This window comes from Syngnathus scovelli, unplaced genomic scaffold (assembly GCF_024217435.2).
Source record: "Syngnathus scovelli strain Florida unplaced genomic scaffold, RoL_Ssco_1.2 HiC_scaffold_132, whole genome shotgun sequence".
Taxonomy (NCBI): domain Eukaryota; kingdom Metazoa; phylum Chordata; class Actinopteri; order Syngnathiformes; family Syngnathidae; genus Syngnathus; species Syngnathus scovelli.
The window spans coordinates 17,501-30,000 of record NW_026061224.1 but is presented as its reverse complement, the minus strand read 5'-3'; positions in this window follow the sequence as shown (position 1 = coordinate 30,000).

Below are 12,500 nucleotides of genomic sequence, written 5' to 3'. Positions count from 1 at the left end.
CCGAGGCGGCCGGTACCTCCGTCTGCCTTGGATGGACCGCATCCGCAGATTTTCGTCCGGCCTTAGCTTAAGGAGACGGCCGTTGCCTCCGATCCTCCGGGCTAGAGCCGGGTGAGGTCGTCTCGAACCACGTGCCTGAAGGCCGCCTCGCGCCGGATTCGGCCCCGCTCATTCGTCGGAGTGACCGCCCGACGCGGGCATCGCTAGATTAGCCGTGGCCCCGATCCTTCCCCATCGACAGCCTTTCGCCCCCTTCGCTCCGGCCTCTGAGGCGGCCGGTACCCCTTTCTTGGATGAGACAGAACCCTTGACGGGCCGTTCGCAGATTTTTGCCCGGCCTGTGTTTAAGGAGGCGGCCGGTACCTCCCTCCTTGGATGACCAACAACCCTTGACCGGCCATTCGCAGATTTTTGCCCGGCCTGTGTTTAAGGAGGCGGCCGGTACCTCCCTCCTTGGATGACCTTCTACCCTTGACGGGCCATTCGCAGATTTTTGCCCGGCCTGTGTTTAAGGAGGCGGCCGGTACCTCCCTCCTTGGATGACCTTCTACCCTTGACGGGCCATTCGCAGATTTTTGCCCGGCCTGTGTTTAAGGAGGCGGCCGGTACCTCCCTCCTTGGATGACCTTCTACCCTTGACGGGCCATTCGCAGATTTTTGCCCGGCCTGTGTTTAAGGAGGCGGCCGGTACCTCCCTCCTTGGATGACCTTCTACCCTTGACGGGCCATTCGCAGATTTTTGCCCGGCCTGTGTTTAAGGAGGCGGCCGGTACCTCCCTCCTTGGATGACCCACTACCCTTGACGGGCCCATTCGCAGATTTTTGCCCGGCCTGTGTTTAGGGAGGCGACCGGTCCTCCGTAGCTTGATCGGATTTCCCTTCCGGCCTGTGTTTAAGGAGGCGGCCGGTCCTCCGTAGCTTGATCGGATTTCCCTTCCAGCCTGTGTTTAAGGAGGCGGCTGGTCCTCCCCGGTCGGTTGCCAAGCGACCGGGACCCGCAAGTGGGCAGGAACCGTCCACCCAACGCCGGCGAGCCGGGGCCGGTGGGGGCCCTACCAAGGCGGGTCTAACTTCAGGCGGTGCAAACGGGGGAGGGGGGTAAGGACGGCTGCCGGGAGCAGACAGCCGTCCCCGGGAGGGGGTAGTAGCTTCGCGGCGGCCGCCGGGAGCAGACGGCCGTCCGCGCATTCTGCCAATGCCTGTAGGACTTTGAATATTTCACAGCCGTGCTGTGGCACTTAGAAAGTTTTTCAGAGACGTGGCACTTAGAAAGTTTTTTCAGAGATGTGGCACTTAGAAAGTTTTTCAGAGATGTGGCACTTAGAAAGTTTTTGAGAGATGTGGCACTTAGAAATTTTTTGAGAGATGTGGCACTTTGAAAATTTTTGAGAAATGTGGCACTTAGAAAATTTTCTCTCTCTCTCTGGAAGTGCCGTGCCTTCTTCAGTTCTGCTATCCGAGCAGGGGACGCTTGCTGGCGGCCGTTACCAGCGCTCGGACCAGGCCCAATTGATTTGCATGGAAAACAATTGCGTCCCCCATGCTCGTTCTGACTATATTTTGCGAAAGGGGGGTAAAGTGATGAGTACACTAAGTGGGGGGACCAACCCATGTACTCTAGAAAAAGTACATGGGTTGACAAAAGACCAGTTCGTACTGCACCCCTGGTACCCAAACCCCTGGTACCTTTAGGCACTTAGAAAAATTTCGCCCAAATTTGGAGGTCGCTCCAGGGGAAGAGGCCGAATTTTCGCCTATTACGGCCGACCGCGGGAACCAGCCGAGGCGGACGCTTTTCGGCGCAAGAGCCGTTGGCACTTAGAAAATATTCGCTAAACTTCAAAGGACCTCCAGGGGAAGAGGCCGAATTGTCACTTTTTCTGGCCGACATCGGGAACCAGCCGAGTCGGACTCTTTACGGCGGAGCAGCCGTTGGCACTTAGAAAATATTCGCCAAACTCGGCCGGACTTCCAGGGGAAGAGGCCGAATTGTCACTTGTTCTGCCCGACATCGGGAACCAGCCGAGTCGGACACTTTAAGGCGGAGCAGCCGTTGGCACTTAGAAAATATTCGCCAAACTTGAACGGACCTCCAGGGGAAGAGGCCGAATTTTCACCTGTTCTGGCCGACATCGGGAACCAGCCGAGTCGGACTCTTTAAGGCGGAGCAGCCGTTGGCACTTAGAAAATATTCGTTAAACTTGAAAGGACCTCCAGGGGAAGAGGCCGAATTGTCACTTGTTCTGGCCGACATCGGGAACCAGCCGAGTCGGACGCTTTAAGGCGGAGCAGCCGTTGGCACTTAGAAAATATTCGTTAAACTTGAAAAGACCTCCAGGGGAAGAGGCCGAATTGTCACTTGTTCTGGCCGACATCGGGAACCAGCCGAGTCGGGCCCTTTAAGGCTGAGCAGCCGTTGGCACTTAGGAAATATTTGCCTTAACTCGGCCGGACTTCCAGGGGAAGAGGCCGGATTTTCACTTGTTCTGGCCGACATCGGGAACCAGCCGAGTCGGACGCTTTAAGGCGGAGCAGCCGTTGGCACTTAGAAAATATTCCCCAAACTTGAACGGACCTCCAGGGGAAGAGGCCGAATTTTCACTTGTTCTGGCCGACATCGGGAACCAGCCGAGTCGGACTCTTTACGGCGGAACAGCCGTTGGCACTTGGGAAATATTCGCCGAACTCGGCCGGACTTCCAGGGGAAGAGGCCAATTTTTCACTTGTTCTGGACGACATCGGGAACCAGCCGAGTCGGACCCTTTACGGCGGAACAGCCGTTGGCACTTAGGAAATATTTGCCTTAACTCGGCCGGACTTCCAGGGGAAGAGGCCGGATTTTCACTTGTTCTGGCCGACATCGGGAACCAGCCCAGTCGGACTCTTTACGGCGGAGCAGCCGTTGGCACTTAGGAACTATTCGCCGAACTCGGCCGGACTTCCAGGGGAAGAGGCCGATTTTTCACTTGTTCTGGCCGACATCGGGAACCAGCCGAGTCGGACCCTTTACGGCGGAACAGCCGTTGGCACTTAGGAAATATTTGCCTTAACTCGGCCGGACTTCCAGGGGAAGAGGCCGGATTTTCACTTGTTCTGGCCGACATCGGGAACCAGCCGAGTCGGACCCTTTACGGCGGAACAGCCGTTGGCACTTGGGAAATATTTGCCTTAACTCGGCCGGACTTCCAGGGGAAGAGGCCGGATTTTCACTTGTTCTGGCCGACATCGGGAACCAGCCGAGTCGGACACTTTACGGCTGAGCAGCCGTTGGCACTTAGGAAATATTTGCCTTAACTCGGCCGGACTTCCAGGGGAAGAGGCCGGATTTTCACTTGTTCTGGCCGACATCGGGAACCAGCCGAGTCGGACACTTTAAGGCTGAGCAGCCGTTGGCACTTAGGAAATATTTGCCTTAACTCGGCCGGACTTCCAGGGGAAGAGGCCGGATTTTCACTTGTTCTGGCCGACATCGGGAACCAGCCGAGTCGGACACTTTAAGGCTGAGCAGCCGTTGGCACTTAGGAAATATTTGCCTTAACTCGGCCGGACTTCCAGGGGAAGAGGCCGGATTTTCACTTGTTCTGGCCGACATCGGGAACCAGCCGAGTCGGACACTTTAAGGCTGAGCAGCCGTTGGCACTTAGGAAATATTTGCCTTAACTCGGCCGGACTTCCAGGGGAAGAGGCCGATTTTTCACTTGTTCTGGCCGACATCGGGAACCAGCCGAGTCGGACGCTTTACGGCGGAGCAGCCGTTGGCACTTAGGAAATATTCGTTAATCTTGAACGGACCTCCAGGGGAAGAGGCCGAATTTTCACTTGTTCTGGCCGACATCGGGAACCAGCCGAGTCGGACGCTTTACGGCGGAGCAGCCGTTGGCACTTAGGAAATATTCGTTAATCTTGAACGGACCTCCAGGGGAAGAGGCCGAATTTTCACTTGTTCTGGCCGACATCGGGAACCAGCCGAGTCGGACACTTTACGGCGGAGCAGCCGTTGGCACTTAGGAAATATTCGCCAAAATGTTCCGGACCTCCAGGGGAAGAGGCCAAATTTTCACTTGTTCTGGCCGACCGGGTGAACCGGCCGAGGCGGACACTTTACGGCGGAGCAGCCGTTGGCACTTAGGAAATATTCGCCAAAATGTTCCGGACCTCCAGGGGAAGAGGCCGAATTTTCACTTGTTCTGGCCGACCAAGGGAACCAGCCGAGGCGGACACTTTACGGCGGAGCAGCCGTTGGCACTTAGAAATTATTCAGACTTCCATAAACACACATCGGCCTTTTGCCGTCACTGCCCGGGATGGGCACCGTGGTAGCTCGGACAGTTCGTGTGACAGCTTCCGCTGGCACTTAGACAATTTTTAAAATGAAAATAAACAGTTCTGCACATACGTGCCGACTATATTTTGCGAAAGGGGGGTAAAGTGATGAGTACACTAAGTGGGGGGACCAAGTACATAAAGCCCACCCCTGGTACCTCAGAGAGGCCGAATTGACACATTTTGTGTCCGACCGCGGGAACCAGCCGAGGCGGACGCTTTTCGGCGCAAGAGCCGTTGGCACTTAGAAAATATTCGTTAATCTTGAACGGACCTCCAGGGGAAGAGGCCGAATTTTCACTTGTTCTGGCCGACATCAGGAACCAGCCCAGGCGGACGCTTTTCGGCGCAAGAGCCGTTGGCACTTAGAAGATATTCGTTAATCTTGAACGGACCTCCAGGGGAAGAGGCCGAATGTTCACTTGTTCTGGCCGACATCGGGAACCAGCCGAGTCGGACGCTTTACGGCGGAGCAGCCGTTGGCACTTAGAAAATATTCGTTAATCTTGAACGGACCTCCAGGGGAAGAGGCCGAATTTTCACTTGTTCTGGCCGACATCGGGAACCAGCCGAGTCGGACGCTTTACGGCGGAGCAGCCGTTGGCACTTTGAAAATATTCGTTAAACTTCAACTGACCTCCAGGGGAAGAGGCCGAGTTTCCACTTGTTCTGGCCGACATCGGGAACCAGCCGAGTCGGACACCTTACGGCGGAAGAGCCGATGGCACTTAGAAAATATTCGTTAAACTTGAACGGACCTCCAGGGGAAGAGGCCGAATTTTCGCTTGTTCAGGCCGACCGGAGGAACCGGCCGAGTCGGACACCTTACGGCGGAAGAGCCGATGGCACTTAGAAAATATTCGTTAAACTTGACAGGACCTCCAGGGGAAGAGGCCGAATTTTCGCTCGTTCAGGCCGACCGGAGGAACCGGCCGAGACGGACACCTTACGGCGGAAGAGCCGATGGCACTTAGAAAATATTCGTTAAACTTGACAGGACCTCCAGGGGAAGAGGCCGAATTTTCGCTCGTTCGGGCCGACCGGAGGAACCGGCCGGGTCGGACACCTTACGGCGGAAGAGCCGTTCGCACTTAGAAAATATTCGTTAAACTTGACAGGACCTCCAGGGGAAGAGGCCGAATTTTCGCTTGTTCAGGCCGACCGGAGGAACCGGCCGAGTCGGACACCTTACGGCGGAAGAGCCGATGGCACTTAGAAAATATTCGTTAAACTTGACAGGACCTCCAGGGGAAGAGGCCGAATTTTCGCTCGTTCAGGCCGACCGGAGGAACCGGCCGAGTCGGACACCTTACGGCGGAAGAGCCGATGGCACTTAGAAAATATTCGTTAAACTTGACAGGACCTCCAGGGGAAGAGGCCGAATTTTCGCTCGTTCAGGCCGACCGGAGGAACCGGCCGAGTCGGACACCTTACGGCGGAAGAGCCGATGGCACTTAGAAAATATTCGTTAAACTTGACAGGACCTCCAGGGGAAGAGGCCGAATTTTCGCTCGTTCAGGCCGACCGGAGGAACCGGCCGAGTCGGACACCTTACGGCGGAAGAGCCGATGGCACTTAGAAAATATTCGTTAAACTTGACAGGACCTCCAGGGGAAGAGGCCGAATTTTCGCTCGTTCAGGCCGACCGGAGGAACCGGCCGAGTCGGACACATTACGGCGGAAGAGCCGATGGCACTTAGAAAATATTCGCAGAAGTTGGCCGGACTTCCAGAGCGAGAGGCCGAATTGTCACATTATTTGGCCGACTAGGGGAACCGGCCGAGTCGGACACCTTACGGCGGAAGAGCCGATGGCACTTAGAAAATATTCGTTAAACTTGACAGGACCTCCAGGGGAAGAGGCCGAATTTTCGCTCGTTCAGGCCGACCGGAGGAACCAGCCGGGTCGGACACGTTACGGCGGAAGAGCCGTTCGCACTTAGAAAATATTCGTTAAACTTCACAGGACCTCCAGGGGAAGAGGCCGAATTTTCGCTCGTTCGGGCCGACCGGAGGAACCGGCCGGGTCGGACACGTTACGGCGCAACAGCCGTTGGCACTTTGAAAATATTCGCCAAAATGTTCCGGACCTCCAGGGGAAGAGGCCGAATTTTCGCTCGTTCGGGCCGACCGGAGGAACCAGCCGGGTCGGACACGTTACGGCGCAACAGCCGTTCGCACTTAGAAAATATTCGCCAAAGTCGTCCGGACCTCCAGGGGAAGAGGCCGAATTTTCGCTCGTTCGGGCCGACCGGAGGAACCAGCCGGGTCGGACACGTTACGGCGATACAGCCGTTGGCACTTTGAAAATATTCGCCAAAATGTTCCGGACCTCCAGGGGAAGAGGCCGAATTTTCGCTCGTTCGGGCCGACCGAAGGAACCAGCCGGGTAGGACACTTTACGGCGGAACGGCCGTTGGCACTTTGAAAATATTCGCCAAAATGTTCCGGACCTCCAGGGGAAGAGGCCGAATTTTCGCTCGTTCGGGCCGACCGGAGGAACCGGCCGGGTCGGACACGTTACGGCGCAACAGCCGTTGGCACTTTGAAAATATTCGCCAAAATGTTCCGGACCTCCAGGGGAAGAGGCCGAATTTTCGCTCGTTCGGAGCCGACCGGAGGAACCAGCCGGGTCGGACACGTTACGGCGGAACAGCCGTTGGCACTTTGAAAATATTCGCCAAATGTTCCGGACCTCCAGGGGAAGAGGCCGAATTTTCGCTCGTTCGGGCCGACCGGGAGAACCAGCCGAGGCGGACACTTTACGGCGGTTGAGCCGTTGGCACTTAGAAATTATTCAGACTTCCATCAAACACACATCGGCCTTTTGCCGTCACTGCCCGGGATGGGCACCGTGGTAGCTCGGACAGTTCGTGTGACAGCTTCCGCTGGCACTTAGAAAATTTTTAAAATGAAAATAAACAGTTCTGCACATACGTGCCGACTATATTTTGCGAAAGGGGGGTAAAGTGATGAGTACACTAACTGGGGGGACCAAGTACATAAAGCCTACCCCTGGTACCTCAGAGAGGCCGAATTTTCGAATTCTGAGGCCGAGCTGGGGAACCAGACGAGGCGGACACTTTTCCGAGCGAGAGCCGATGGCACTTAGAAAATTTTCGGCTAAGTCGGCAGGACTTCCAGAGCGAGAGGCCGAATATTCGTCATCTGTGGCCGACCGGGGAACCAGCGAAGGCGGATAGGCGGTCACGGAGGTCCCGCCGGCTGGTCCGCGGGCCAATTTGGGTCCCGTAATTTAGCGGTCGCGGTCCGGAATCCACGCCGAGGGGGGAACCAGCGGAGGCGGATAGGCGGTCACGGAGGTCCCGCCGGCTGGTCCGCGGGCCAATTGGGGTCCCGTAAGTTAGCGGTCGCGGCCCGGAATTCGCGCCGGCCGGGGAACCAGCGCAGGCGGATAGGCGGTCACGGAGGTCCCGCCGGCTGGTCCGCGGGCCAATCGGGGTCCCGTAAGTTAGCGGTCGCGGCCCGGAATTCGCGCCGGCCGGGGAACCAGCGCAGGCGGATAGGCGGTCACGGAGGTCCCGCCGGCTGGTCCGCGGGCCAATCGGGGTCCCGTAAGTTAGCGGTCGCGGCCCGGAATTCGCGCCGGCCGGGGAACCAGCGCAGGCGGATAGGCGGTCACGGAGGTCCCGCCGGCTGGTCCGCGGGCCAATCGGGGTCCCGTAAGTTAGCGGTCGCGGCCCGGAATTCGCGCCGGCCCGCAGCCACCGCCAGGCGGATAGGCTGTCACGGAGGTCCCGCCGGCCGGTCCGCGGGGGGAACTGCGCCCTCTGGCGGACACGCCATTGTAAATGAATGGGGTTTGGCACTTAGTGCATTTTTCGCCGAAGCCGACGAGCGCTCCGGGCGAGGAGGCCGGATTCTCGCCATCCGTGGCCGGCCGGGGAACCGGCCAAGGCGGATAGGCGGTCACGGGGGTCCCGCCGGCTGGTCCGCGGGCCAATTGGGGTCCCGTAAGTTAGCGGTCGCGGCCCGGAATCCGCGCCGGCCAGCAGCCACCGGGAGGCGGGTAGGCTGTCACGGAGGTCCCGCCGGCTGGTCCGCGGGCCATTTAGGGTCCCGTAGGTGAGCGGTCGCGGCCCGGAATCCAGGCCGGCCAGGAGGCACCGCCAGGCGGATAGGCGGTCACGGAGGTCCCGCCAGCTGGTCCGCGGGCCATTTATGGTCCCGTAAGTTAGCGGTCGCGGCCCGGAATCCACGCCGGCCAGGAGGCACCGGCAGGCGGATGGGCTTTCACGGAGGTCCCGCCAGCTGGTCCGCGGGCCAATTAGGGTCCCGTAAGTTAGCGGTCGCGGCCCGGAATCCGCGCCGGCCAGCAGCCACCGCCAGGCGGGTAGGCTGTCACGGAGGTCCCGCCAGCTGGTCCGCGGGCCAATTAGGGTCCCGTAAGTTAGCGGTCGCGGCCCGGAATCCGCGCCGGCCAGCAGCCACCGCCAGGCGGGTAGGCTGTCACGGAGGTCCCGCCGGCCGGTCCGCGGGCCAATCAGGGTCCCGTAAGTGAGCGGTCGCGGCCCGGAATGCACGCCGGCCAGGAGGCACCGCCAGGCGGATAGGCGGTCACGGAGGTCCCGGCGGCCGGTCCGCTGGCCAATTACCTCCAGCCGAGCGGATATGAACTTTATTAGCACCTTCTACGAGATGGCGGAGCCTTATTCGACAACCAGCACCTCGGCTTAGCATTTTCCACGGCCCGCTGATCTTCCAGAAGACGTCCAGCCGGTTTCCTCCTCACATTTTAAGCCGGCCGAGGCTTCCGGCACCCCGGCTAAGCTTTCTCCACGGCCCGCTGAGCTTCCAGAAGACCTCCAGCCGGTTCTCCCGGTGCTTTCCTCCTCACGTTTTAAGCCGGCCGAGGCTTCCGGCACCCCGGCTGAGCTTTTTCCCACGTCCCGCTGAGTTTCCAGGGGACCTCCGGCCGGTTCTCCGCGCGCTTTCCTCCTCACTTTTAAGCCGGCCGAGGCTCCCGGCACCCCGGCCAAGCGTTTCCCACGGCCCGCTGAGCTTCCAGGGGACCTCCGGCCGGTTCTCCGCGCGCCCCCCTCCTAACTCGACGCCCGAGGAGGCTCCCGGCACCCCGGCTAAGCGATTTGAACGGCCCGCTGATCTCCCGGAGGTCGCAACGGGGAATTGCCTCCCTCTCGCGGACACGGCGCGTAAATGCACCGCCTCTCGCACTTGGCGCACACTCACTGGCATCGCTACGCCTCCCGTGGCACTTTAAGCGACCGGGACCACCGCGAGCGCGGGCGATGACTAAGAGGCTCCCCGGCCGGCCTCGCGGAGCTCCGACGCTCCCCCGCCGGACTTCCGGCGGCCGGCCGGAGCCTCGGCACGGCTGCCGCACTCCCTAATAACACCCCGCGGACCCCCGCGAGCCGAACGCTCGCTGCCGCGGGCGACCCCTGCCAAGGCGGACGCGTGACGGCGCGGGAGCCCTCGGCACTATATCACGGTCACGTATGTAGTCAAATCGTGTAAAATCACCGTTAGTTTATTCATAATATAGGTAATAATTAAATAAATATTAACATCGCGTATATTATTAATAAACACATGTATGTATTTATTTAATAATTAAATAAATATTAACATCGCGTATAATCATGCGCAATACTTCGTGGCCGACCGGGGAACCGGCGAAGGCGGACGCATCGCGGCGCGAGAGCCGTTGGCACTTTGGAAAAAAAATAAATAAATAAATAAATAATAATTCGCCGACCGGGCTCCGGGGGAAGAGGCCGGCTTTTCGCCGTTCGCGGCCGACCGGGGAACCGGCGAAGGCGGACGCGCTCTCTAACGAGCCCCGCCGGCCGGAGGAAGTGCGCCCTCTGGCGGACACGCCGTTGTAAATGAATGGGGTTTGGCACTTGGTGCATTTTTCGCCCAAGTCGAAGCGCGCTCCGGGCGAGGAGGCCGGATTCTCGCCACCCGTGGCCGGCCGGGGAACCGGCCAAGGCGGACGCGCTCTCTAACGAGCCCCGCCGGCCGGAGGAAGTGCGCCCTCTGGCGGACACGCCGTTGTAAATGAATGGGGTTTGGCACTTGGTGCATTTTTCGCCCAAGTCGAAGCGCGCTCCGGGCGAGGAGGCCGGATTCTCGCCACCCGTGGCCGGCCGGGGAACCGGCCAAGGCGGACGCGGTCTCTAACGAGCCCCGCCGGCCGGAGGAAGTGCGCCCTCTGGCGGACACGCCGTTGTAAATGAATGGGGTTTGGCACTTGGTGCATTTTTCGCCCAAGTCGAAGCGCGCTCCGGGCGAGGAGGCCGGATTCTCGCCACCCGTGGCCGGCCGGGGAACCGGCCAAGGCGGACGCGCTCTCTAACGAGCCCCGCCGGCCGGAGGAAGTGCGCCCTCTGGCGGACACGCCGTTGTAAATGAATGGGGTTTGGCACTTGGTGCATTTTTCGCCCAAGTCGAAGCGCGCTCCGGGCGAGGAGGCCGGATTCTCGCCACCCGTGGCCGGCCGGGGAACCGGCCAAGGCGGACGCGGTCTCTAACGAGCCCCGCCGGCCGGAGGAAGTGCGCCCTCTGGCGGACACGCCGTTGTAAATGAATGGGGTTTGGCACTTGGTGCATTTTTCGCCCAAGTCGAAGCGCGCTCCGGGCGAGGAGGCCGGATTCTCGCCACCCGTGGCCGGCCGGGGAACCGGCGAAGGCGGATAGGCTTTCACGGAGGATCCGCCGGCTGGTCCGCGGGCCGATTAGGGTCCCGCGAGTGAGCGGTGGCGGTCCGGAATCCAGGCCGGCCAGGAGGCACCGCCAGGCGGATAGGCTTTCACGGAGGTCCCGCCGGCTGGTCCGCGGGCCGATTAGGGTCCCGCGAGTGAGCGGTGGCGGTCCGGAATCCAGGCCGGCCCGGAGCCACCGCCAGGCGGATAGGCTTTCACGGAGGAGCCGCCGGCTGGTCCGCGGGCCGTTTAGGGTCCCGTAAGTTAGCGGTCGCGGTCCGGAATCCAGGCCGTCCAGGAGGCACCGCCAGGCGGATAGGCTTTCACGGAGGTCCCGCCGGCTGGTCCGCGGGCCGATTAGGGTCCCGCGAGTGAGCGGTGGCGGTCCGGAATCCAGGCCGGCCCGGAGCCACCGCCAGGCGGATAGGCTTTCACGGAGGAGCCGCCGGCTGGTCCGCGGGCCGTTTAGGGTCCCGTAAGTTAGCGGTCGCGGTCCGGAATCCAGGCCGTCCAGGAGGCACCGCCAGGCGGATAGGCTTTCACGGAGGACCCGCCGGCTGGTCCGCGGGCCGTTTAGGCTCCCGTAAGTTAGCGGTCGCGGTCCGGAATACAGGCCGTCCAGGAGGCACTGCCAGGCGGATACACTCTCTAACGAGCCCCGCCGGCTGGTCCGCCGGGGGAAGTGCGCCCTCTGGCGGACACGCCGTTGTAAATGAATGGGGTTTGGCACTTAGTGCATTTTTCGACCAGCGGCAACGCAGGCTGACGGGCGGCCGCTTCCACGGGCCGGCACTACTCTACGGAGGCGCTAGCCGCCTCCGGTGGGGGCCGTGTGATCTCGCTGGATGCCCGAGGACCTTCCGCCAGGCCCGGCCGCAGCTTTTGCGCGCGCCCGGTCCTATTATCTGGTGGAAGCTGGAGGCCGGGGCTCGGCAGCTCGCTGCCCGGGGACCTTCCGCGAGGCCCGGCCGCAGCTTTTACGCACGGCCGCTGCTATTCTCCGGCTCCGGCTTCGTCCCGGAGGGTGCTTGGGGAACGGCGGCGCACACCGCGAACGGCCGGTGGCGGTCGGCCGGTGGCGGTCGGCTGGTGGCGGTCGGCTGGTGGCGGTCGGGGATGGCGCTTGGGGATGGTGGCTGTCGCCTTGTGGCGGTCGGCTGGTGGCGGTCGGGGATGGCGCTTGGGGATGGTGGCTGTCGCCTTGTGGCGGTCGGCTGGTGGCGGTCGGCTGGTGGCGGTCGGGGATGGCGCTTGGGGATGGTGGCTGTCGCCTTGTGGCGGTCGGCTGGTGGCGGTCGCCTTGGGGCGGTCGGGGGGCGGCGGTCGGGGGTGGCGCTTGGGGATGGTGGCTGTCGCCTTGTGGCGGTCGGCTGGTGGCGGTCGCCTTGTGGCGGTCGGGGGGTGGCGGTCGGGGATGGCGCTTGGGGATGGTGGCTGTCGCCTTGTGGCGGTCGGCTGGTGGCGGTCGGGGGGTGGCGGTCGGGGGTGG